This window comes from Camellia sinensis, chromosome 12 (assembly GCF_055761805.1).
Source record: "Camellia sinensis isolate YWXY chromosome 12, ASM5576180v1, whole genome shotgun sequence".
NCBI classification, from domain to species: domain Eukaryota; kingdom Viridiplantae; phylum Streptophyta; class Magnoliopsida; order Ericales; family Theaceae; genus Camellia; species Camellia sinensis.
Window position 1 is genome coordinate 105,342,250 of NC_138972.1, and position 27,336 is coordinate 105,369,585.

Below are 27,336 nucleotides of genomic sequence, written 5' to 3' on the forward strand. Positions count from 1 at the left end.
ATATTTCATATTTTCACTGTGCTAAAATCATTAACTAACATAGTTATTAGAACACTTGTTTTAGTTATTTTTATTTTATTAACTATATTTATCTAATGTGCTAGTCATAATTTTTTATTAGAGTATTATTATAATAAATTGTAAAAATCTAATTCACCCCCTTCTTAGATTGTCTTTTGGGTAACAATATCAATGACATTTAAAAAAATATGAGAACAATGGTAATCATGTTATTCTGTATAAAAGTTATGTAAAAAAATTCTATTTGTATATCATTATTTAAAATAAAATAAAATAAAAAACTATTCAAAGTTTTTCAAATTTAAATTTGATATGATATGAATTGTATTTAAAACAGATTTGATATGCATATATTTAAGTATTTTCGGGTGATTACTTAGGATTAGTATTTTTTTTTTTCTTTTTGTTTTGAGAAAGGATATAGATAAGAACATTATAACATGGGAACTTCTAGCTCTTAAGAGAAGCAGTTTTGGCAGCTACACGCGCTACTACCACTACCTTTCTTAGAGGCTTAGAGATACAAACATAATCAAACTTACAAAGCAATCTAACATCTAAAGTTAAGTGCATAATTTCCCAATCTTCAATCCTCTCCTCCTTGAGCTTGTGGATTAGCACTTGATAGTCTATAAAAATATTAATAGCCTTAATATTTTTTTTGATCAACAAAAAAGAAGCTTTATTGATGTAAGAATCAAGTACAAAGTACAAAGTACAAAACAAAATACATCAATAAAGAAAAGGGAAGTGCAAAAGTATCACAATGAGCAAAATCATCCCAATTAGGTTGGCACCAAAAAGCCAATCCTATCATTTGCTAGTACTCCCAGAATTGGTGAGAAACCAACGAGAAAACAGACCAAACACCAACAAAAAGACCAACAGACCACTGCCTACATAACAGCTGAGTAACTAGAGCAAACACACCAACAACAGAACACACTAGAGTCCATCACAGACCTATATATCAGCCAACAAAACAAACAGAACAACATAGACCAACAAAGTAGACTAGTAGCAAAGCTAAACAGACCAACAGAGTTGCAGCCTGAGCATAGCTGAGCAGCCAAGAAGCAACAGGCAACAGAAGCAGACTTAGCACAGCAGACCTCCTTATAAGCCTAGCAGACCTTGACCAATGCAAACTTGGAACTTTAATAACTTTTAATCCTCAGTAATACCTCAGTTTGCAACTTGAATAACTTTTAATCCTCAGTAATACCTCAGTAGCAGAATCAGCACAGAATTAGTAGAATCAGCACAAATAGATAGGAAAAATTTGACCTGCAATGTCTGCTGTTTTGACACTGCAGCAGCAGATGACAGAACAGATTAACAGAGCAACAAAGCAAGCCACTGAACGCTGCTGCAGACAACAGAACAATATCACAACCAAACCATCCCAACAGATGATGAATCACCCACTGAAAGCTGCTGCTGTTGCTCCAACTCAGATTAACACACCAACTCAGCCACAGCACACCCACTCAGCCTCCATTCCTGATGCAGAATTGTACTTGTTGCAGATGTGACACAATATCATTAATAGAGAACACCACAGAGGTTAGAGAGGCCTTGATCCACAATGTTGCTCTGACCTTAACAAGGTCGCATAGTTCATCCAAGTTTGGTTAAGAGCCATTGAACACACACTCATTCTGATGCTTCCAAGTAGACCAAAGAATAGCTTGGGGAAGAACCATTCAAATTTTCTTTTCTAGTTTTTTCATTTTGCAACCAGACCACCACAACAGCAGCCCATGCACAGAGCCAGGAAAAACTACTGAAAACCCCACTATCTAACAATGTTACACCAAAGCAACCACACAAAAGGGCAGAAAAGAAGAACATGGTCCACAGATTCAACCTCATTTTGACAAAAGACACAAGCAAGATTAACATTACCAGCCAAAATACCAATTCTATGAAGAAAACTAGCAGTTTTGACCTTTCCAAGCCAAGCCAACCACCAAAAAATTGCACTTTGGGTGAAGCACAATTGTTCCATAACAGTCCTGCCACATCCAAAGCAGGCCCAAGACTAGCCTCTCACCAATTGTAAACAAAAGAAATACTGAATAGTCCTGAAAGATCTGCAGCCCATGATAGCCCATATGGATTATTGTTACAAAGTGTAGGTGCAATTCAAAGTAGAGATGAGAGTCTAACCACCACCTCCTCCTCCTCCCAAGCCAGTAATGGCCTTCTGAATCCGATTTCCATCTTTCAGCTTCACCCCTTCTCTGAAAGTAAGCATTTACCACACCCAGCTTGTCAATAGATAAGGAAAAGAGCCTAGGAAATTCTTCCTTTAAACAAACATTACCAGCCCACTTGTCCAACCAGAAATGTGCCCTCCTTCCATCCCCCAACACAATCACAGAATTATTATGATAGAAATTGTGCAGATCAGGTTTAGACAAGACTAAACTTATTATATCAGACCAAAGCTTAGAACCTCTGCCTTCCAAACTTGGAATCCATCTACCACCCCCAATATTATACTTCCTACAAATCACTTCCTTCCATAGAGATTGGTTTTCAGCCCTAAACCTCCACCACCATTTTAATAAGAGACATTCATTCATAGTTCTAATCCTCCCCACACCCAAGTCACCAAACTTCTTATTTTTAGTAACCATAACCCACTTGACCATGTGCACTTTCCTTCGAAGATCTGATCCAGCCCAAAGGAAAGCTTATTGTATTTTCTCAATCTCCTTAACTACCCCAACAGGAATTCTAAATAAAGATAAATAGTAAATAGGCAAGTTGGACACAACGGACTTGATTAAGGTTAATCTCCCAGCAAAAGATAACAACCTCCTCTTCCAGGAACATTGTTTTCTCTTAAACTTGTCCAACACTGGTTTCCATGTACTTTTCCTGCCTGGATTGGCCCCCAAAGGCAACCCCAAATATTTGAGAGGTAACCTCTGGTGAAGACAATTAAGTATAGTAGCAAAATCATGCAGCATCCCATTATCCACCCCAATATCGCAAATTACACTCTTATGGTAGTTAATTTTTAGGCCTGATAAGATCTCAAGACATCTTAGGATTCGTTTGATGTTCACTACTTCCACCATTTCAGCTTCACAAAATAGGATCGTGTCATCCGCTAATTGTAAGTGAAAGACTTTTAAGCCATTAGATCCCAACTCTACCCCTTTAATTAAGCCTAGGTCCTTAGCTCTACTCGACAAAATATTTAATCCCTCTGCTGCAACATTAAAGAGGAAAGGTGACAATGGATCACCTTGTCTTAATCCCTTTTGTGGATAAAATTCAGATGTCGGTGAGCCATTAACCAAGACAGAAATCTTAGCAGAAGACACACAAGCTCGAATCTAGCTCACCCATTTACCACCAAAGCCAAAGTTTAAGAGCATAGAGAATAAGTACTCCCAATTAACTGAATCAAACGCCTTTTCAAAGTCCAATTTAAGAACCAAACCTTTACTATTAGATCTTCTCCACCCATCTACAATCTCATTTGTTATCAACACCCCATCTAGAATGTTCCTTCCTCCCAAAAGGCTGACTGAACCTCACTAATGATCCTGGGCATCACCAATTTAATTCTATTTGATAGCACCTTGGCAAGTATTTTATACATAGAACCAATCAAGCTAATTGGCCTATAGTCATTTAAACAAGATGGACTATCAGATTTTGGAATTAGAGCTATGAAGGAGCTATTAACACCACTAACAAAACAGGCATTCTAATGAAACTCACACATGAATTGTAGCACATCAGATTTCACAATTTCCCAACATTTCTTAAAAAATGCTAAATTGAACCCATCAGGCCCAGGGGCCTTATTACCCTTACAACTCTTGATAACATTTCTAATTTCCTCTTCTGAGAATTCTGCCTCCAATTGTTCCACAACATGAGCACCTCTAATGTTCTTGAAAGGGCCAGATAAGGTAGGCCTAGCAACCCAAGTTTTAGAGAATTGCCTCATGAAATGGGCTTTGACTTCAGCCCTAATTGCCAAAGGATCCTCAGTCATTACGCCATTTGCTAGGAGTGAGCCCAATGAGTTTTCGATTGTTCCTACTACAGGCCATAATGTGGAAATATCTTGTATTTCTATCACCCTTTGATGCCCAATTAATTCTAGATTTCTGTAACCAAATCCATTCCAACAATTTACTTAATCTCCAAAGTTCCCCCCTCACTTCCTTTCTTCTAACATGTTCTGAATCAAGAAGTGGTCTCTCCTCAACTAATAGATCAAGAGCATGAGCTTCATCTTCAACTCTTTTAAGCCTATCCTCAACCTTACCAAACACCTCCAAATTCCAATGTTTTAGTGCTTGCTTCAATGCTTTAAATTTCATGAAGCATTTATACCCTGCCCACCCTTCCACTGCACTCTCAGCCCAGCTTTGCTTAACAAATGGTAAAAATTGGGGATAAGATAACCAGGCATTAAGGAAGCTAAAAGGTCTAAGGCCCCAATCCCTATCATCCTCCATAAGAATAATGGGACAATGATCTGACAAAAGTCTAGGAAGGCCCCAAAGTTTGAAGTTAAAATTTTGCATCCATTCATGATTGAGTAAAAATCTATCAATCCTACTCTATTTCTCCATATCCTGAGAATTACACCAAGTAAATTTCCTCCCAAGCATGGGCATATCCATCAATTCCAGTTGGTCAATCATATTATTAAGATCCCTCATTCCTCTATCCCTTCTAGAGCACCCAATTCTTTCTGAGATGAACCTGATTTCATTAAAATCACCCCTTATGCACCAAGGCTCCAAAAAGCTAGTTTTTAACCTTACCAAACCATCTCATACCTCTTTTCTTCTTGCAACCTCATTAGGACCATACACATTAACAACAACACAAGCAAAGCTATAAAAAAATTGTACCTCATAATAGCAAAAAATTGTGATTGCAGCAGCAAGCACTCAATTGAAATACTTCAGGATTCCAAATGCACAACAAACCACCAGCTCTGCCAATCGCATCAACTGTCATGAATTCAAAATGGTCAGGCCAGATGGGCCTGACCAGATCAGAACTAACTGCAAACTTCTTTGTTTCTTAAAGTAAAACAATGTCCACTTTTCTTTCAGCAAGACTTCTCTTAAGCTTCCTCCTTTTCTCAGGTCTACTAATCCCCCTCACATTCCATGATTGTAGCTTCATTAAATAAGACAAATCACTCATAATCCCCTTGATTTTGCTAACTTATTAGCATCACCAACCCTGATCCTTGCCCTCTCGAAGTCTATAGCTTCCAAATCTTCTAGCTTACTAATTACCACATCTTTCTTCCCTTTGCAATCTAGGCCAAGGGCTTTGCCAATTTGAAGAGTTGCTTCTTGACAGCACAATCCTGCCTTTGCTAGATTCATTTTCCATTGAGAATGAGATGGCAGCTACAGTCGACCTAAAGATTGCTCATTTCCTCAAGTTCAGTGAAGACACTCTCTACCTTTTCTTCTGCCATTGCTTTCTTCGTATTTCTTTACCCTTCACCTTCAAGGAGACCTTTCTTTGTAGAGCTGGGTTTATTCCACTCAACACCCCTTTTTCCTTGAGCATATAGTGAAGCACTTCCCCTTGAATTTGGTCTGCAACTACATTGGGAATTTGTGGGTTATAATTGTCAACAGAACCCAGCTCAGCAGTTTCTTATACTGACCCATCAGGGCCACCAAGCAAATGGGCCCTTGGAGGATCCACAACAGCTTGAGCCTTATACCTAATACCATAAGGGCCACAAGTTAATTAGGCCCCCATCAACCCCACTTCTAAATGAATCCCAGGTCTAATCCCTTTAGAACCACTGATGCTTTTGATAAATCCTGGGGTAAAGATTTCTCCATCTTCCTGACGATTTCCATCATTATCTCTCGTCTTGGAACTCACCATCATCCCTGCAGAGCCACTCTCTCGTGCGCCACCTACCTATGACACCTCCTTTGACATTTCTGTTTCTGCCACCACAGATACATCCCTAAGCCTATCATCCTCTTCCATGACAGTATCGGTAGCATTGGTTGATACAGCTTCAACTCCTTTCTCATCATCATCCTCATGCCTACTCCATTGGTCTGTAATCTGAGTCTTATCCTCCTCAAGATTATGGTTCTCACTAATCTTTCATTCATGTGATTTGCAAGAGCAGTGTAGCTTTACGTCGTTTGATACAATCACTTGTTCCTCACAAACCCTAACTGGGTATAATTGTCCTCTACACTCTAAATTAATGATGTGATTAATAGATTCCATATATCACGTTACTATCTTCACTTTTCCACACTGAAGAAAATTTAAATTACGAGTGCCCTCATCCAAGATAATCACTACATCCCACACTTTACCAATGTTAGTGAATGTGTTGCAGCTCCACAGATTCAATGGAACACCATAGCAGCTCAACCAAACGTATCTTTCTGGATCCAGAGCCATTCCTTATTTCCATTCAAGAACCGATCCGTACCATTCCTTAAGCCAGTGCTTAATTCTTAAGAGATTTTCCTTCATAGTCTCCACTGATTGAAAAGACAAAACCAAATCTCTTCCACCTGCAACTCGTACTTGGACATCCTGTAGACACCCCATTTTTGACCGACCTTAAGACTCAGATGTCATCGATTGAGCGCTCGGTGATGGTGCATGTTGTGCTCGTTCTGAAGTTTCAGAGTTCTCGGCTAAGAGCCTTGCCTCCGGGCCTCGGAACTTTTTGTGCTTTGACTCGGTTTGCGGACCAGGTCTTGTTTTCTCTTCCTGAAGGGATGGAGAGGTCTTGTAGACCATCTCTCAGTGGTCGTAGCCTACTTTTCATGGTCGTAGGCCACTGTTCCCGTTCGAAGACTAGTTTCTGATTTTTCGGAGCCATCGGCCGTGCGCCTTGGTTCGGGACCGCTTAACATTCTCCGTTTGGCATGGTTTTTGGGACACACCTTATTTCCTCCATCTAGAGGGACACTGTGGTCTGGGAGACCACTTTTGTGCCCGTACGCCACTTTTGGTGCTCAACAGCCAGTTTTCGGGGCACCCAGCCGCGCGCTTTGCCCCCCCGAACTCTCGTTTTGCATCCGTGTTGGTTCATTGTTGGCATGAACCTTGTTTTCCTTGTTTAGGAGGTGGTACAAGGGTGGGAGACCACCTTTTCTCCTTGGAGACCACTTTCTCCCCACCAGCCAGTTTTCTTGTCAGGAAGCTGATTTTCTTGGTCTTTAGGCCACATTTGCTGGTCTCCCACCACACCACTAGCCTGCTTTCAAAGTGGAGACCACCAAATGAAGCCACCGACCATTTTTTGTGTGGGAGACCACTTGCCCTGGTCGGCCGACCACCTTAACTGGTCAGCCATCTTTCTCTTGTTTTGTCTGACTGAGTGGATGCCAGTTGTGCCAGCTGGAAGGCACAGACTGTATCCTCCATACACGTGTATGGAGGATTTGCACCCTTGCTTTAGCTTCTTGAGGAAGCTTGAACCTTTTCTCCTCTATAAGAGAGGGCCTCCCTCTCCTTATACCAGGTTCCAAAAAATTTGTTTAAGGCAAAATATATATCCCTCTCTATATCTCTACGTTTTGGGTTCAAAAGTGCATTGTTCTTGGCCTATTGCACCACACCTCATAGCCACACACCTCCACCATTGATCTGAGGTTCTTGGTGGGTATTTTCAGAGGTTAAAGAGTTGGTTTTGGGCTGGAGAAGTTACTGGTTTTGCTGAGCTTCAAGGGTAATCTCTTTTCCCTCTTTTAAAGCTTTGTCTTGATCACTCTCTTAGCCAAACTTGCATGCTTATTTGAGCTTTGTTGTCAACTAAAAAAAGTCTTGTTTTGAGCTCCTTTTGATGTTTGTTTAAGACTATTTTGGTGTTGAAGGTCATCTACCCTTTTGCATGCTTTAAATATCCTTGTTTTATGCCATGCCCTAAAGCCTTTGATTTAATCTTTGTTTAGCCTTCCTATCACTGAAATCTAGTGGATTTTCAGTGGTTAACATATGGTTTGAGGGCCTAAATCAGAGAGGGGTGACCCTCTCTCTTATTGTCTTGTTTACTAGCATTTTTGGGCTATCAACGGAGCATATGTTTATACCATTTGGGGGCCTAGTTCAAGCACTTTTTGGTGATTTTTAGGACCTTCCTAGGCTCTGACCATGGCTGGTTTGGTCCCCTTTTGCTTGCCTCTTGCATGTGTAGAGTAATCCCTTTCTTGGCCTATCAAAGGAGCATGTCATTCTTGCATGTATTGGTCTTGTTTCAGTGGATTTTTGGCCATTATTTGGCATGCCATGACTCTGTTTTTGCTTGGTTTGGTAGTCCTTCACATGCTTCATGTGCTTGTAGTGTAACTCATGTTCACTAGCTCACAATGCATGTTGTTTTGGCTCTCTATGCTAGCATATTTTGGCCATGATCCAAACTGATTTTGTTCATATTTTGGGCTGCCTTAGCTCTGTTTTGAAGTCCCTTGGTCGAATGATACTTGCCATGTATGATTGTAGTTTAATAGCCTTGCTTAACCTTGAGTTTTGAATCCCCTTGCATGCTTAACTTGAGGTGTTTGCATGTTTTAGCATCATTGAGCATGATATTTCAGAGTTTATTTCTTGGCCATATTCTCATGTCTCTCACTCCTTCAATATGTTTGAGAGTTGCATCATCATGCCCTATTTATGAGCCATTGCATTGAGCTTCATCCTTGTGCCCTTCAAGCCATCATCTTGATTCATTTTGCTACTATTTTTGACTTGTATAAGGTCTGTTTGGAGTCAGTTTTGTCATTTGAGCATCGCTTCGTATACCTATAGTGTAATGTGCTTCACTAGTTTCGGTACTTGAGCCTTTCAACATGCATTGTGTGAGTTATTTGCGTGATTCAGAGCCATTTTGTATGCCATTCCAGAGCTAAAATATATGCCATTGTGTTCCATGTTTCATCCTTGCCATGCTCTTGGAGAGTTGTATGTCGTGCCCTTGGCTTGGAGCCTTTGCATTGTGCATGTTTGTGTGTGTCTCGTCGCTTTGATTTCATCATCCATTGGCCACTGATTTGGGTGTGGCCGAGGCCCATCCACTTTGGTTTAAGTCCATCTTATGTTGTGTATGCCATCTAGTCCATGTTGCCACATGATTAATCATTGCATTGTGTGTGTTTTGTTCATCTCATTGTGTATGTTAGCTTCACATGTGCATTGTGTATGCCATATAGTATCATGTGCATTGAGTATGCCATTGTTAACTCATAGCATCGTGTATGCTAGTTGCATGTTTGCATGTCTGCATGTCATCCTTTGCATGTTTGCATGACTAAGTTGCATTGCATTTAGGATTGCATATTTGTACATGCATTGTTGGTTGCATTGTGTTTGGAATAGGAGTTAGTCCAAACACGGGAAACGAGGGACGTTTTGTACTCAAAGTGACTGTTAAAACCTATCACCTACTTCACCCACTTAAACCTACTCCACTAAACCTAACCCACTACACCACTACCACCTCACCTACTCCACTAAACCTAACCCACTACACCACTACCACCTCACCTACTCCACTAAACCTAACCCACTACACCACTACCACCTCCACTTCACCTACTCCTTACCTACTACACACTCACCCTCTTCTATATATAGGAATCATGAATCATTGTAATAGATATAACATTATATCAATCAATAATACATAAATTCTTACATGGTATCAGAGCAAGGTTAAGAAATTAATATTTTTCGCTTCACCGGCGGGCGGCAACCTCGCCTTGACCGCCCGCCGGACCTCAACCTATTCCGCTTGAATTTTCTACACATACCTTGATCACTCTGCATGTCCTTCCTCCTCCTGCTGCTGAATATTGGTTTGCAACTTTGCTCGGTCAGTTCAATTTACACAAGTTCCTATCCTCTGTCAAAGAGAATGGATTGATGCAACCCTCCGAATCTTCATGGCTGAAAAACCTTGGACCTCCGGATTGCCCACCTTTCCAACCTCAGGAAGCTCTCTCTCCGCCAGACCCTCTTCCACGACGCCGGACAACTCCTCGATCAACATCGTTGCCGGTATCGATCCCAACCAAGGCGACATCGCTGGGTACCTCCCGGAGGAGCTCGGACTCCTCACAGATCTCGCATTGTTTCACATCAACTCGAATCGATTCTGCGGCACAGGCCCTCACACGATCAAGAACTTGAAGCTTCTCTTCAAGCTCGATCTCAGCAATAACAGGTGCGCCACCAGCACCACCGGCGTCTTCCAAATCAACATGGGACTTGTCTACAGTTTCCATTTGCAAGACCCAGAGACAGATTCCTCCTGTAAAGGCAATGCGACACTGAGATCATTAATTCCCCTACAAAATATGGACGGTTTTCCAACTTGAATCAACCGTCTTCGGCGATTTCAAGCTCAATGGACATGAAAATGCAGGCTTTGGATCTCTTCACTTCTGGTAGATTTTCAGGGTGTTTACATCAGGTTTCTCATGATAATCTTGGACTTTACAAAGACAGCCTTTCTTATGGTGTTGGTCATATGCATCAACAATCAAGCCACAACAGGCAGACGGTGGAATCTCTTTTTCCCAGTCTCTCTCACTTTACACCCAGCCTTACCATACTCCACTCATTCTCTCTCAGTGGTCTACCTTTTTATTTTATTATTATTATTATTATTATTATTATTATTATTATTATTATATCAAATAATCCATACACTCATGTTTCCCACTGATAGTGTCCACTTTTGAACCCATCCCCACTTCTTTATTTCTTTTTAATCAAATTTCTTTTTATTATTATTATTATTATTATTATTATTCTTTAAAAAAAAAAAAAAAAAAAAAAAAACCAAACACCATTGCAAACAATTTACAAATTTGCACACCAACTCATTTTATTCATGTCGGGTCTCACCCCGATCACCATGTTTCCACATACAAAAACACAAAAAACACAAAATAAAAAATAAAATAAAATAAAATAAAATACAAACAAACACCCACATTCACAGGTGGGATTTTTCTTCTCTATTCTGCCTCCAGTCTTTTCTTCTTGCCTCCGTCTTGGGCGGCCCTTGCCGGTGTTGCCTCCGTGTTTCCCACTCCACTGGGCATGATCACTACTCCCTGCTCCTCCACTGCAGCATATGGCGGCCCTCCAAATCGGAACATAAAACTGGCCTTCCGCTTCAGCTCCTTGTTTTCCGCCTTTAGCACACTTATCTCTGCTCGCGCATCCTTATACATGCGTTGGAGCAGAGCCAGTTGGGCGTTTAACTGCTGCACCTCATTTGTCCTACTCTGCAGCCGGTTCGACAAATTTGTAACCGCAGTCATGGTTTCCACACATGACTTCAAGGTATACTGATTGGCCTCCACATCCGACTGCACTGCCATTCTTTGCTCCACAGACCGCATAGGAAAGTTCAACGGAGCAAACTCCGGGGCGCTTGGTTGAGGTTCCAGTGCCACCGCACCAGTTATCTCTCTTGTTGACTCGTTGAGGTCGGGAAAGAGAGTGAGCAGACCGCGGGAAGACGAAGCCATTTTTTTATGGGCAACAGAGTGTTACAGAGTATCTTTCTCAGCAAAACGAAGAATTTTTCAGAGGTTTCTCTCAGTTTTTCTGTCTCAGCTTCTGCCTCAGCCTTAGCCTCCGTCTTGGTTAAATAGCCGAGGCAGCCACGCGTATCGCGCGCCACTTGACCCCAGACGACAAACGGGCGCGCCAGCCAAGGCACTCACGTGCCTCGCCATCATGTCCGGCACACCTTTTTATGACTTGGGCTCGCCTTTTGATGGCACGCCTTTTTATGGATTGAGCACGCCTTTTGATGGCACGCCTTTTGATAGATTGGGCACACCTTTTGAGGGTGCGACTTTTTAGGGGTCCGACAAGACTCTGTAAACTGTCCCGACATTGATTCCGGTTAGCTCCTTTATGGGTCCGACAAGACTCTGTAAACTGTCCCGACATTGATTCCGGTTAGCTCTTTCATGGGTCCGACAAGACTCTGTAAATGTAAACTGTCCCGACATTGATTCCGGTTAGCTCCTTCATGGGTCCGACAAGACTCTGTAAACTGTCCCGACATAGATTCCGGTTAGTTTCTACAAGGGTCCAGCAACACCCCGTAAACTGTCTTCTACAACGGTCCGACATGACCCCATAAACTGTCTGCTACATCGGTCTGACACGACACCACAGTGTCTTCTACACCGGTCCGACATGACCCCATAAACTGTCTTCTACATCGGTCCGACACGAGCCAGTGTCTTCTACATCGGTCTACCAACCATACAGTGTCTTCAACAACGGTCTGACACGACCATACAGTGTCTCCTATCCTCTTTTATTTTTATGTATTTTCTTTGTTTTGTTACTCTCTCCAAACTCAAGTTGGCTAGTTCCTATCCCCCTTGAGTTTGCGGGGGGCTGTTAAAACCTATCACCTACGTCACCCACTTAAACCTACTCCACTAAACCTAACCCACTACACCACTACCACCTCACCTACTCCACTAAACCTAACCCACTACACCACTACCACCTCCACTTCACCTACTCCTTACCTACTACACACTCACCCTCTTCTATATATAGGAATCATGAATCATTGTAATAGATATAACATTATATCAATCAATAATACATAAATTCTTACAGTGACGAAACGTGCCTCAATTCCCGGTCGCCGACACTCTTGACTATACATGATGGAGTTTAGGCCTTATTGTGTTATGTGCATTCATTTCACATTGAGTCGTGCAATCCGACTCCTCGGCCATCATGCATCGGGATGCGTGATTGGTGGCCCGAGGATCGAGGACTACGCTCCCTAGAGCTTATGCAATGATGGGGGGAGTGGTCATGCACACATATGTTGAAAATACCTTGCCTTCTCTCTCTCTTGCCTTTGTTGCAGAAAAACCAGAAACCAGGGGCAGAAACTGGTCGGCCGACCAGCTTTTCTGGTAGACCGACCACCCTTTTGGGTTTCTCCCACAAAAGGTGGTCGGTAGGTGGTCTCCAAGGCCATGAGCTGGTCGGCAGCCTTCCCATGGGTTCCCAGGGTGTAATTTCAGCCTTCTGGAGCTTTGTGCAAGTTTCTGAAATCAATTGCAAACAAAGGCGAGTCGGGGCATCGCGATGGATTTTCCGAGCAAGGCAATTCGAGCATGCATGCATCCTTTGTCATCCAAAGCAGAGCTGAGGCAGCCCATTCCATATAGTTCATATGTTTATTTAAGTGGCTTACCTAGTTAATTTGTTAATTAATTAGTGTTGTGTAATAATTAGCTGTAACTTGTTATTCATTTTGTTGTGTAACAACTAGTTTAATTAGATTAGCTTAGATTAGCTAGTTGGTTCTGTATTATTCATTCAGACCCTCCGTCGAGAGGGCCAACTGTTGTAATAAGTGTGCGTGTGTGTGATACATGTCTTCCAACCCCACGTCTTTCTCCCTTTTATTTACCAGCTTATGATCGTTAGTTTTAAGGCATGTTTCAATTAGCATCCTTATGCTCGCATGATTGCATCCATTCATCTGTCTTGCATGCACCGAGCTCGGCGCATCATACTAAATGCATTGTATTTCAATTCCAAGTTAAATACATGTTATCTGTAACATCTCATATGCCATTTTAGAATAACCGAGCCTATCTTAGTTGCATCCTATATGTGTTGCATTAGGCATCTCTGCATAGTTAGGATTCATGCATGATTTCTAATTAGCTTCTTTCTTTGGCTCGGAGTACTCAGTGAGTGTTTATGCTTTAGCATCCTTGCATGTGTGTGAGTGACTGCCATGATAGCATGCTTGCCATGAGGCTAACTGATTATGTGATATACCTGCCTGAATGCCTGTGGGTGAAGGTTGGATTACTTGAATTGGAATAATTCATCGATTGCGAGTTTTAAGCCCACTTGAGAGTGGCAAATCACCATGTTTTCTAAGCCCACTTGAGGGTGACAAAATCCGCAATTTAGCCTACTTGCGAGTAGCAAACCGCTTTCAAAAACAAACATGAAATGTTTTGTTCCAACTTAGATGATCCAGTCTATGCTTGTATGTTGTACGCGTCACGTAGCAATTCTAGGCTAATAAACTGAAATAGGAGCACATATGTTTTCAAAAAACAAGATATCATGTTTAGTAGTGGCCGATCTTTGATCGGGCGAGCGGGGGTGCTCATTGCATGACCTTCCCCAATCGTACCTAAGTTCCCGAGCCGACGCAACTTTGGTGATGACGGACACGTGGCCTTAGGCACGAGTCAGGGTTTCCTATATTCTCCCAAAATAAAATATTTAGGTGGCGACTCTGTATCTGGCAAAGCAGTCCATGTTTGGCACTTCTTTCTAAAAATCAGTTTTTCAAAATGATTTGCCGGATTTGGACTCTTTGGTGATTTATCGATCTTGCATTGCACTTTGTGAGATCAGATTAAGAACCGTGACATTGAGTCCGAACTGTAGTGAGTCCAAATGAACAAAATGGGATTTTCCCAGGACGTTCAGGGACGTCTACATATCCCTAAAGGCCCTCCTTGCTAATTCCTCTCTGAATTCATCCACTTAATAGGTTGATTTTAATCTTGCTACTGCACTTTCATATAACCATCCATTACCCTCCTTGTATGCTTTAATGGTTCTGGTGATGTTAGTTGTTACACCTCTACCTCCCACAACCTTCGCAAATGTCTTCTTCCTTTGATAGCTGTTATTGACAATATAAATAACCTCTTTAGCCTTACCAAGCTGTGCTGGTTGAACATACTTCGGCTTTGGGACATAATCCTTCCCAAAATCTGTCGTCTTAACTTTTAATGCACTATCATCACACCAGAGCCCATTAGCCTTTTGTAGTGCCATATTTTCTGCTACAAAACAGTTGTATCTTACGAAACCAAAGCGAGATCGCATCATTTTTCTCCTTTTATTTGGAATACATACATCTATGACTACACCGTAGTTTGAAAAGATTGTATACAACCCTTTTGCCCCCATAGATTTTGGTATATTATCCACAAAAACAGAGTGAATGGATGCTACCTCCCTCCTATTCCACACTCTTCCTCCATGCCTCCTCACCACAGGTTGCCAACTTCTATCCCCATGTTGTTTGTCTGCCCTCCATGTTGTTTGAATCCCCATTGTTGATTCTTCGTTTGTCTTTTGTTTACACCTCCATGCCATTGTTGATTCAAATGTGTAAGAGTTAATAAAGAGAAAGCATTAATAGCCTTAATATACTACTGAACACACCATTATAGAGCTTCAAAACATGTTTTTACTTCTACCATGGTAGGAAGAGCCACAAAAGAGAATTGCTTATATGCTAGTATATGCCCTCTGTGGTCCATGGCAACCCATGCAGTGCAGCACCTACTTGATTTGTCCGCTTCATCTAGGAGCCATCAATCAAAATCCTATCAAAACACTAGTCTGGTCACCAACATAGATTATTAGTCATAATAAAGCTATTATTAGAATGTATACAATTACTAGAAATTGGAGTCTTAACCCAATCCTATAAAACATTGCTGATGGTCTCGTGACAACCCCAAGGCACTTGGGTGATGGCATGAACAACTTGTGCTAGGTCCTCTATCACACCCTCAAATATAGCTTTGTTTCTATGCTTCCAAATACACCACAAAAATTAAAAAGATTCCAGAACTGCATCTACATCCGGAGCTGTTTCAAAACCAATTCTCTAACCACTCATGGACTAATATCTCCTCACCACCCTCAAAATTCAAACCCAACTGAGAACCACGCCCAATGTGTTCCGAAAAAGGACATTAAAAACATAGATGTTCAAGAGATTCTTCTTCTCCTAAACATCGTGGGCAAGAAACATCAAGCTTTATACCTCGAGACCGAAGAAGAGCTCTTACTAGTAAAATTCTATGAAGAAGCTTCCAAATAAAGGTGGCCCAATTGGGAGGAACATTAAAATTCCATAGGTATTTCCAATAACTCTTTCTAGCCCCCTATCTTTGTGTAACTTCAGTCGGATTCATAGAAGCAGCCTGGTAATACCGCGACTTAACCGAATATTGCCCACGTTTAGATTGTTGCCAAATCAAATTATCCCCCCTCTCTCCCAAAGGAATATGAATATTGCAAATGTGGTTGGCCATATCATCAGGAAACAAGACCCTAATTAATGGCTCCTTCCACTCCCTTTCGTGGAAATTAATCAATTGTGCCACCTTAAAAGAATGAAAACAAGATCCTACCCCTCTGCCCACTAAAAGATTTTTACAAATAGGAATTCAATTATCCTCAAAAGGATCAATACTCATACCGTTACCAACAACCCATGCCAAACCCTTAAGAAGTAATTCCTTACCCCCACAAAATGCTACGCCCCCCAGGAACAACTTCCTTTTGGTCTAGATTGGAGGAAAGCATCTCTATGGCAATACTTCGCTAATAACACTTTACTTAAAAGCGATTGAGGTTCTTTTAATATCCTCCAGGCCACTTTTGCTAAAAGCGCTTGATTAAGGAAACTCAGATCTCGGAATCCCAATCCTCCTTCCAATTTGACAAACACAAAGACGACCAGCTCTTCCAAACAATTCCTGAACCGTCCAATTTTTTTCATAGAAAGTTACTAGCAATACTCTGAGTTTTCTAAATAAAGTATATTGGGGCTTTAAAAACAGACAGAAGATAAATGGGAATAGTCAAAAGAGAACTCTCAACCAAGACACATTGTATAGACACCCCATTTTGACCGCCCCTAAGACTTGGGCGCCTCAATCTGATCACTTGCTGATAAAAGTTACATTATGCAAATTGTTCGAATCTTCAGCAAAAGAATTTGGTTTCGAGCTTCAAACCCAAGCCTTCCATCCCATTTGGACCAAAACCCTTTTTTTAGCCTGACCACTCACTAAGCAGCAGGCCAATTAATGAGCAGCGGGGCTAAAAACAATTGGCAGGTCGGCCAATTAATGAATAGGTCATACAAAATATTGGCCAGACGACCATGTTCAGCGACAGCAGATATTTTGAGACAGCCAGTTGTCCCCATGCCCATGTTTTGCACCAGCTATCTCATTAAAAATATTTTCGTTGTGAGAATGTGTTTTTCTATAAATACATGACCTCCGCTTATGGTTTGGGGTTAAAAAATTTTGCCAAGAGCCAAAAACTTGCCAAACACTCTTCCTTGAGAGTGTTGAACTTGTGATTTGTGAACTAGAAGAGCATCTCTCTTTAAAGGGTAATCTTTAAGTTTTTGTACCATTTTTTACTATCTCTTTTCTTTGTTTTTTCACATTGTTTTCCAAAGTGTTTTTAAGCTTAAAAATGTGATCTTAAGTCACAAAAAAAAGGAGGGATTAGCCACCCTTCCGTAGGCTTGTTGGTTGGTTGAAACCCCTTGGCTTTAGGCCACTTATACTCACTTTTTTCACCTTAAAAACACAATTTTCAGCACTGTTTTTGTGTTGTTTCAGTATTGTTTTGTGTGTTAAATTATGTTTTAAATACTATGGATGTGTTGATGTAAGTTCTCATGGATATAGCTTTCAATCCATTTGAGTTTATAGTCTTTTCTTTAACTTTTTTATAGCATTCATACATGTTCATTACCATTGTAATCACCTACTCTCCATTAGCACTCAGCAATCTCCCTCATTTCTTTGTTTATTTTGATTAAAAGTCGTAGCAAATAAAAGATCGTTGTTCAAGACAAAAGAAAGAGACCTCTCATTCTTAATGGTTTAATCTCTTCGGAGGTTCATTACCAAGGCATTACATCTCTCTTATGCTAAGCATAATCTCTTGTTTGATACCTCCCTTCATCGCTGGTGCATTTACTTCTAAGGGACTAACTTTCTAGTTAGACCCTTGGAAATTACAAAGGAAAATGTCATTACAGCTTATTATCAAGTTTGGATTTGGAGTCATTATCGCTCATTTTGGGTTTGATTAGTCATTATCGTTCTTTTTTAGTTTGACTAGTCATTATCGCTCATTTTGGGTTTGACTTAGAATTCATTATCGCTTGTAAATGAGTTTGATTCTTCTTTTGTAATTTTCCCATAGAAAAGGGCTTAAAAAGCTCATTTCTTGGGTTAAGTCGTGCTTATTATTCTTTATTGTTTTGGATTTAGTGGACGTATTCATCACCTTTGGACAAAAATGAAGAAAAAATAAGAAATGGAAAGGTAATGTAAAAAAGACTAATAAAAAGAAGGGAAAAAGGTAATAAAATTGGGTTAGGTTCAATCGGCCATTATATTGAACCTATTGCGTCTTGAATCATTCCATACTTTTTAGTGATGTTTAATGGTTCATGAGGCAAGTCTATATATTCCCTTGAGATAACTCCATGATAGGGAGAATGTGTTGTTTGTCTTTTGTTTCATTTTATTGAGCTCTTGTCCTATCGTTTCTAAGATCATCAAGCAACAAATTTGCAACAATTGATGATTTAAGAAACGAATCTACTCCTTCCTTGATCATCTTCATGACAGGGAAGGGCAGAGATGACAAACATCTCTTAGAAACACTTCATTTTTGCTCTATTTTAACTTTGTGACAGCAGGGCATTTCCCAAAAGCAATGGCCGGTCGACCACCATCTATACGGTTGACCACTTTTCAAGGGTGACCGGCCTGCCACCTATTTTGTACAGGTAGTGGCATTTTTACAGCAAAACAGAGCAAAATCTGAGGCCAAAACAGGAAAAAAAAATTTGACTGCAAACAGAGCAGATTCTGACAGCAAACAGAGAGGCTTTTCGGGAGGATGTTCTCGGTTGTACGCATGTGGCTCCTCGTCTCCCGTTCAAGTCCATTAAATTAGTGCTTTAACATTAATATATGTAATTAATTAGTTAGCTTCATTTGAATTTGTAATAGCTAGTTAACTTAGTTAATTCATTTGGTGTTATAATAATTAGTTTAAGGACATTCATTCGGACCTTCTTATGTGAGAGAAAATTTGTAACACTTATAATATTTTGTATGTCTTCCAACCCTCATTCTTTCTCCCTTTTATTTATTTGCTTACTATGGTTGCATGTAGTATCATTATTTATTTGGCTTCGTATCATTACCATAACTTGCACCCATTTTTGCATACATTAAGATTTGGCTTATCATACTTGATAAACATCGATCATTTCTTGCTTGAATACATGTGCTACCATATGCCTTGAATTGATCCATATGTCATGTTAAGAAGCCAAATTCGATAGTTGCATTTTGTATGTGTTGCATTAGTCACTTTGCGTATTAGGAACATGCATTTTTTCTAATTGTTTTCTTCCCTTTGGCTTGCCTCGGTTGAGTATTAGGTGAGCATTTTTGCTTTAGCATATCGCATGTATGTTTGTGTTGCCATATTAAGCATACTACTATGAGGCTATGTGCTTATTTGATATACATGTTTGAATGCCTATGGATGAAGGCTATGTCGCTTAAATTAGGATGATTTTGATTAATGTACATATGAGCTCACATTTTCAAGTAGCGCATGTTCAAAACTCTTTTCAAGCAAACATAAAATTAAAGCATTCCAAAGTGGGTGAAATAGTCTATACTTGTGTGTCTCACATAGTAATGTTAGCATATTAATAATTAGAACGGAGCATATAATGTACATAAAAATCACATTATGATTAGTAGAGGCTGATCTTTGATCGAGTGAGTGGGGTGCTCAATTCATAATCTTCCCTTCTCATACCTAAGTTCCCGAGCCAAGACACTTTGGTTATGACGGACAAGTGGCCATTGGCACGAGTCATGAGTTTCCTAAATTTTTCAAAAATATTTAGGTGGTGACTTTAAAATCTGGCAATGCAGTCCATTTCTAGCATCTCTGATGATTAATGGATTTTCTATGACTTACCAGATTTGAACTCTTATTTGTTTAATCTATTTCATATTACATTTGTGAAACTAGATTCAGAAGTACGGGAGTCCGAACTGTAAGGCTATCATATCCAAGGAGACTAAACCTCTCCGACGAGCACGAGAAACCAGCTACACACACCTCCCTGCAAAGGAAAGAAAATTTCTTTTCCACCCTTGTAGTTTAGATTGAAATTTACTCATCACTCCTGCAAATAATTCTCCTTTTCGTCTCCCCACACACAAAGAAGCCCCCAAATAGCTACCAAACTTACCAACTAATTTAATACCCAAGCAATCTATAAGAAACTGGCAATGTGAACTCAACATATTAGGACTAGCAAGTAATTCTAACTTCCGAAAATTAATACGAAGCCCAAATTGATCACAAAAAGCCTCTAAGAACCACTTTAAGCACCAAACCTTCTCCATAATAAAAGGCATAGAAATTAAGCAATCATCCACAAACAACAAATGTGAAACCAAAGGTGCACCTCGACAAATCGAGATACCTCTACACACACCCTGGGAGGCCAAATTGTCCAAGCCTGAAGAAAGATTTTGAATAACCAACAAAAAGAGATAGGGTGATAAAGGACCTCCTTATCTCAGACCACAATTGGGCTGGAACCATTCAGACCAGCATTTCCATGCATCGAGCTTTGCTGTATCTTTCGGAAGTGGTCCAAAAATGCTTGTTGGATCTCGCAAGGATAAGTCACTATCTTATCGCATCAAGCTTCAAAAAATCTATGCGTTTCTTTCCCGACTGAATAGTGACAGCCATATGAAAGTACTTGGTATTTTTGTCTCAAAAATGCAACCATATAATCCGATAGCACTGTCCCCAATACAGTTCCTGCTTGGATAATAGCATATCTAGCCTCTGTCGTGCTTCCTGATCTGCCTTCCATCTCTGTTCCACATCCAAAGTCAATTAAACTTCTTCCAATTGTTTTTGTGCCCCAATCACTTGAGCCGCCAAACTTCTATTTGGTAGATAGGTCCAGTTGCGTAGATGTCTTATTGTAATTTGTTGATGCTGCATCAACTGAGAGGCATGCTATCCTGCAATGGAAACTGACCAAGCTTTTTTGATAATATCTTCTGTCATTCTATCCATCAACCACATTGCCTCAAACTTACCCAAGCCCTTTTGTTGCATTTTCACCAAGTTCACACTGAGTATAAGCAGACTATGATTAGATCTTTGGATAGGAAGCGCTACTAGAGAGGCTCTGGGAAAACAAGTAACCCACTCAGGCAGCGCCATAGTGCAATCCAATTTTGCATAGCACAAATCAACCCCTTGTCTATTGTTAGTCCATATATACCGAACCCTCGAAGTGGGGATGTCCACTAATCCATTCTTGTTCAAAAAATCCCTCAAAAGATCAGCCCCTGAACCCGACCATACGTCTGACTCTGCCTTTCCAAGAAATCATCTCCCAAGTCTCAAGCCTAGTTGCTACTTTTGGATGGCCATAGAACAATAATAACATCCACTCTTCCCTTTGATCCTTAGCAATAATCAATGCTAGAAACCTGTCACATCTCTTAACCACCCGAATATTCTGATATTTATCCCAAGCCGCCCATAATCCCCCACTGTACCCATTACTATCCACCCCGGTCCAAAATTGAAATCCCGTGGTTAATCCTAACCATTATAATTTATCCACCGCCATCTTGGTCTCCATCAGAAATAAAAGGTTAGACTTATGAGACTGGACCAATTGTTTCACTGTTTGAACTGTCAGAGGGTGACCCATCCCCCTACAGTTCCAGCTCATAATCTTCATGTTGATGGAGAAGGTTGTAATGGGACAACCTTTTTAAAATACCCCTTCAACTTCACGTCATTCGAATCCAAAACCAAATTAAACAAGGAAACAGTTTCATATTTTAGAAAGAACTCTTCAATTTTCACAAAATCAACAAGCATTAGTACCTAATTCTTTCTTAGATTCAGAACATTGCTTTTTATCCTCCACTCTTAAAGCTTGACCTCTTTTTCTAGAACAACCTTACTTTGCCCCATCCCCTGTTTTTGAAAACCTTTTTTTGCACACGGTTCTTTAAAGCTAACGGGTGAAGTCTTTCTCTTCCTCCATCTAAATTGCATTCGGTGGACTGACACTTTCTGACCACCCAATTCATCTTGACCTTGTTGCTGTAACTAGCCTCTCTGTCGTTTTCTCCGTTCCCAGAATCTACATGTCATGTTTGCCATTGCAACAGCATCCCGTGTCCATCAGCGACGTGAAAATCGATCGTTTCTCACTGCAGTCCTTTCCCCATCAGACCTCCCTCCAATATGCTCTAACCATCGATCCCCGTTTGCTCGCAATCCACGCCTCAAACTACCTTCTCCAGATAATCGATCCCTAGGGCAACGCAAGCAATGTGTCAAAGGGAAGTCCTTTGAGTTAGAAGAAATATCGGCATCATGTCTCTCATTTGCTTGGGCTTTACCTTTACCCTTTTTCCAAACAACCTATTCCACAATTTTGGGTTGGTTAGTGACATATAACTGCCTCATTTATTCGTATTGGGCCTGGAGCTCTACCCAAATTGAGTTTTTAGTCCGTGTCTGCAAGGTGCACATTTGCCCCGTGAGCGAGCCCATTCTCATGCTCAGCTATGCCCCCTTGTGGTAAGGCCCAATCCACCACTCCACTGATTTCTCTTTCTAGTATAGAATCCCTAAGCTGCACATCAATGTGAAAATCAAGCAGTTTTAACCCGTCGTCTGTCGTCTGACTCACCCCCCATCAATCTAAAGTGAGTCTTCTGATGACATCCAACAACCAGCTCCAATACCACATTCACGAAGCAAGGATTCCCACTATACATCAGCTTGGTCCAATGTCATCATGGCATCATTTTCCAAACTAACTAGATTGTTGAGTTGCAACTGAATTTGTTCCGAAAAAACTCCATTGACCTCATCACAACTATGTATCTGCTCTCCATCACCCAACGGAATGGCCGCCGATGCTTGCAACCCATCAGATTGAATTTTACCACTTTGAATTTGATCAGCCTCCATTGTATGTTGTAGCCCGATATCCCAATTTTGTTCCCATACAGCCACAAACTCATCCATATTATTCCAACGATCCTAAACACGTATTCCCATCAAAATAACCTTACGCTCCGCCGCATCTACTTCCTTCATCATAGGGGTTAAACCAGACCCATGTCCAGCTTGCTAAACTTTGCCTTCACTAACCACAGTAGAGTTTCTACGCTCATCAGGATGAACAAAAGCTCTCATGTTCACCGTAAACATTGGTTGCTCTTGTTGCATGAGAATCATAGAGTTCAAACACCTACCAACTTCCATCAACTGTTCATCAATCTCATTCTGGGCAAATTCGCAAGAAACATCACATTGGCTTAGGGTGTCCTATTTTGCCACAATTTCGACATATTTTAAACACCCGCTCGTACCGGCATTCAATCCACTGATCATACCCATCTTGACATTGTAAATAGAACCCACTGATAAGTGCTTTGTTAGTTGGTATCCAAACCCAAATACGTAAAAAACGTAGATTATGCGGTGATGCATCATCGCAATCCACCCTAAGCACCTCCCCAACCACTCTACCCAGTTGAAACCCAGCTTCCACCATTAGACACTCCAAAGGCAGCCCATGCAAGTGAACCCAGAGAGCAAATTGAGACATCAGACACGCTAATACTCAACAATGAGCAATGCACCTTGGATGGCATAAGGACCTTGAGAAACCACTGGACGCATATCTTCTTCCCTCGCAAAACGAAAAATGCAATAATTCACATTCGTCCCAACAACTTCAACGTCCCCAATAGCTCGCCAATTCTTGTCAATAAAGTGCTGCATTAGATAGGTCACGGACTGATGTCGATCAAGCAAATAGCCCACCAAACAAAAACGATAACGATGATTTCCCATAGCCCACACCGCCGATGACAAAGTCATCCTTAGACCCCTCCATTGTTGAAACTGTTCTTCCTCACTAAAAAAAGTTGGATGAGGCAGATCTCTTCGTTCCTCCGAGTACTCACTTCCAAACTTGGTGTCACTACTATCAATCCACCCTCCTTCCCTAATATGGCCAGACATGGAGTATTTAAATGAACACTTTTAGCAGGCTACGCAAGTGGCTATATTCCACAAAACTCCAACTTTACCCAGAGTAGAAACTGACACCACTTCCTGAAAAAAGGGGCAAACTAACCAATCATGAAAACCACCTACCCGCTTGAACTAACTTCAAAAACTTAACTTGCAGCTTTGAGAAATGACCACAAAAAACACGTTAACAGCAAAGAACACTGAACTCTCAAGGAGACCACCACCAGCTATCTCAATGATAGGAAGTCGATACTTAGGATTAGTATGTTGGATTGAACTAATATAGACATATTGATGCTATACTATGTGTTAGCTCCAGCCCACATGGATGAGTCATTAAAGAGTGGCTCTCCAAGTCAAGAAGTAGGAAGGAAGATTGCAGGTGGTAGCCAGCCCAATAACTCTCCTCCTTTGAATTTGTTTCCCTCTCCCCGTGTATATAAAGAGGCTGAGAGGAAAAGAAGAGATAGGCAACACATAGTGTATAATCTGTGTATAAGAGAATGAATTCTATAGAGGGTTGTGAGGTGTGAGTTGTAATCTCCCTCCAGGATAATTCTATAGTGAGAAATATCTCTCCGTGGACGTAAGCTATTACCAAACCACGTAAATCTCTTGTGTCTCTTTTTTGTGTATGTGATTGATTTCTGAGTGTCCTTAATCCTAACAAGTGGTATCAGAGCCCTGGTTGGTGAAAAATAGTGTGGTTTTCACAATTTGTCAAATTTTGAAGTTGCTCAAAATCAACTTTTGAGCACACCAGGAGGTGTGTCTCTTCCAAACGATTCAGACGATAAAAAATTCGTTAAAATTGGAGCTAAAACGAGTGCCATAGAGCTTGCCGAAGATTCACTAGAATTTCACCCGAAATTTTAGTTCGGCGAAGCAATTTGAAGAAGGCTAATGTCACTTTGACGTCATCATTGCATCAGTAGAGTTTTGAAATTGCAATTTACCTCTTAAAGTTGTGGTAAATTACATTTTAGCCCTTAAAGTTTTTGAGATTACATTTTGGCCCCTAAAGTTATGGTAAATTACATTTTAGCCCCTGAAGTTTTTTAAAATTGCAATTTAGGCTCTGAAGTTGTGATAAATTGCATTTCAATCCCTAAAGTTTTGGGATATTGTAATTTGGCCTCCTAAGTTGGGAAAATTTTCATTGAGGTCCTTGAAAAAGTGGAGGAAGTGCTTTCTTGGCTAATTTGACCATTCCAAACTCAACGGTGTGGTCCGTTTGTCCAAATTCGGATTCTTTGTACAAGTAAGAAGACGATGGAGGAATCCACATCAATTTCAAGATCGATGATAAAGTTAAATGTTTTCAATTATGGAATCTGGAACCCGCAGATAGAAGATGTCCTATACTGTAAAGACTTGTTTGACCCTATTGCTCTAAAAGAGGTTAAACCAGAAGCAGAGAATGATGAAGATTGGATAAAGATGAACCAGAAGACTGTCTGTCAGATCAGACAATGTATAGACCACAGTGTGTTCCACCATATCGCCTAGAAGATAGATGCATATGCCCTCTAGACAATGTTAGAAGGAATGTACCAGTCAAAGACCGCCCGGAACAAAGCCTTGGTGATGAGAAGGCTTGTAAATCTGAAGTTGAAGAATGGTATGTCTGCCGCCAAGCACACCAGTGAATTCAAGAAGCTAATGAATCAACTTGCAACCGTCAAGATGACCTTGGACGATGAAATGCAAGTCATACTACTACTCAGTTCTTTACCGGACAACTAGGAGACGTTGGTGATTTTTCTCAGCAACTCTACACCAGAGGGGAAGCTAACCATGAGCATGGTCACAAACGTCATTTACAATGAAGAGACAAAGTAGAAAGACATGGGAGGTAATCAGTCCCATGCTCTTGTCATAGAAGATAAAGACAGGGACAGAGGTAGCGGAAGAGGCAGAGGAAGAAGTTAGAGTAGAGGCAGATGGAACAACAAGTGCAAATCCAAAGACAATAAAAGTCAAGGTAACTCTAGCTTCACTTACTTTCATAGTGGCCAGGAGGGTCACATAAAGAGAAACTGCCCAAACTGAAAAGATAAAGGCCAAAGTAGTAAGTCAAAGGGAGATGAGAACACGACAACCACAACAACTGATGAAATACTTCTTGCAGTTGATGAAGATAAGGATTGCCTTCACGTGGCTAACCATAGTTGTACAGAGTAAGTGATAGACACAGCTACATCATATCACGCCATCTTCCACAGAGAACTCTTTAGCCCGTACAACGCTGGAGATTTTGGCATTGTTCGAATGGGGAATTCTAACTATTCGAAGATTGTGGGTATTAGAGACATTAGTATTCAGACTAATGTCAGACACAAGCTAGTTCTCAGAGATGTGAGGCATGTTCCAGATTTACACTTCAATCTTATCTTCGAAAGCGCTCTGGACTGACAGAGCTATACAAGTACATTTGGAAATGGCCGTTGAAAGCTAACAGAAGAAGCTTTGACAATTGCCAGAGGAGAGATGTCTTCAACACTATACAAGACTTAAACGAAGATCTGTTTGAAAAGTCTTAATGCAGTAGAAAACAAGGAGTCACCGGACTTATGGCACAAAAGATTGGCTCACATGAGTGAGAAGGGATTGCATCTATTAGTAAAGTAATCCAGGATACCCTTATTTAAAAGGAGTGCCCTAAAGCCGTGTGATTATTGCCTTTATGGAAAGCAACATCGAGTATCATTCATTTCAACGAGTAAGAGCAAAACAAAAGTGCTCAGTGTGGTATACTCGGATGTTTGTGGCCCAATCAAAGTGGAGTCACTTAGCGGTCGTAAGTATTTTCTATCTTTCATTGATGGTGCATCAAGGAAGTTATGGAAGTATTTCCTGAAGACAAATGATAATGTATTTCAGCACTTTTAAGAATTCCATGCAATGGTGGAAAGAGAGATCAGGAAGGAGTTGAAGTGTCTTTGCACAGACAATGGTGGCGAGTACACTTCTAATGCTTTTGAAGCATATTGTGCCAGTAGAGGTATCCGGTACGAGACAACAGTTCCCAATACCCCACAACACAATGGTGTAGCAGAGAGGATAAACCACACTATTATTGAAAAGTCAGATGCATGCTTAGAATGGCAAAGTTGCCAAAGTCATTCTGGGCTGAAACCGCCCGTACAGCCTGTTATCTCATCAACAGGTCGCCTTTAGTCCTGTTGAATTTTGCGATACCTGAGGAAGTCTAGTCTAGAAGAAAGGTATCATATTCTCACTTGAGAGTCTTCGGGTGTAAGGTATTCACACATATCTCCAAGGAAAACAAACAGAAACTTGATGACAAGTCCACTC

At 40.8% G+C, this 27,336-nt stretch overlaps 1 long non-coding RNA gene across 1 annotated transcript; it reads right to left on the reverse strand.

Moving 5' to 3' along the window:
* Positions 1 to 676: 676 nt before the first annotated feature.
* LOC145804698 (uncharacterized) lies at positions 677 to 9,656 on the reverse strand. Its single transcript, XR_014346952.1, has 2 exons — positions 9,517 to 9,656; positions 677 to 9,474 (listed from the first exon to the last, which is right to left on the reverse strand). It is a non-coding gene; the product is annotated as an uncharacterized LOC145804698 (long non-coding RNA).
* Between the last annotated feature and the right edge of the window lie 17,680 nt (positions 9,657 to 27,336).